Genomic DNA, 924 nt, shown 5'->3' with positions numbered 1-924 from the left:
CCCCCCTGGGACTCCTTTGGCGCCGAGCCGATCCATTCCGCCGCGCCTTTGGCCATTTTATTTCTTTATTATTTTCTTTTTAAGGTTCTCCCTCCGCCCTTCAATTACTTTACTGCGGACTGGAACTCTTTCATTAGCACCAAATAACGCCGAGCATCAAAGCGCGCATAAAATAAATTAAAGCAATTAAACGCGCGCGAGGGAAGAAGGAGAGAAAAGGGAAAAAAAATTAAAAAAATCAACAAGGCAAAAAGAAAAGGAGAGGAAATTTAAGCACTTCGCCTCGGCCCGCGCTCGGCCCCTCCTCGCCTTTTTATTTTCTTTCTTTTTTTAAAATTTTTTTTAAAAAATATTTATTTATTTCCGCTGCGCATAAAGGCGCGGGATTTTGCTCGGCGAGATGCGCGGGGGAAGGGGATTTAAAAAAAAAAATAAATAAAAATTAAAATAATAATTAAAATAAGCAAAATAAACGCCGAATTCAGGGGAGGAGCTGGCCATGGCAGCCCCGCACCTTCCTCTTCCTCTCTTCCTCCCCTCGCTCCTTTTCCACCTCCCACCACCCCCGCACCATTTCGTGCCCCGCCGCATCCTCGGGCACATTTTATTTTTTAATTTTCTTTTTTTTCTCTTTTTCCCCCCCACCCCAAAAACCCGGCGCCACGTCAGGCAGCTGCGCGCCCCCACATTCGCTGCTGGCCCTAATTATGGAAATCCCCTAATTAATAAAGGATCCGCTCGCCCGCTTTTCCCCCCAAATTCCCGCCTGGAGGGGAAAACCCGGGGAAAACCAAGGGGGGAAAATCCGGGGAAAATCAGGGAAAAATCCCTTTTTTTTCCGCAGCAGCGCTGGGTGCAGAGCCAGCTTGGGGTGTGGAGGTGAAATAAATAAAAAAATGAAGCCATTCCAGAATTTTCTGGCCC

This window comes from Geospiza fortis, unplaced genomic scaffold, assembly GCF_000277835.1.
Source record: "Geospiza fortis unplaced genomic scaffold, GeoFor_1.0 scaffold1181, whole genome shotgun sequence".
Taxonomy (NCBI): Eukaryota; Metazoa; Chordata; class Aves; order Passeriformes; family Thraupidae; genus Geospiza; species Geospiza fortis.
This window is presented reverse-complemented; position numbering follows the sequence as displayed.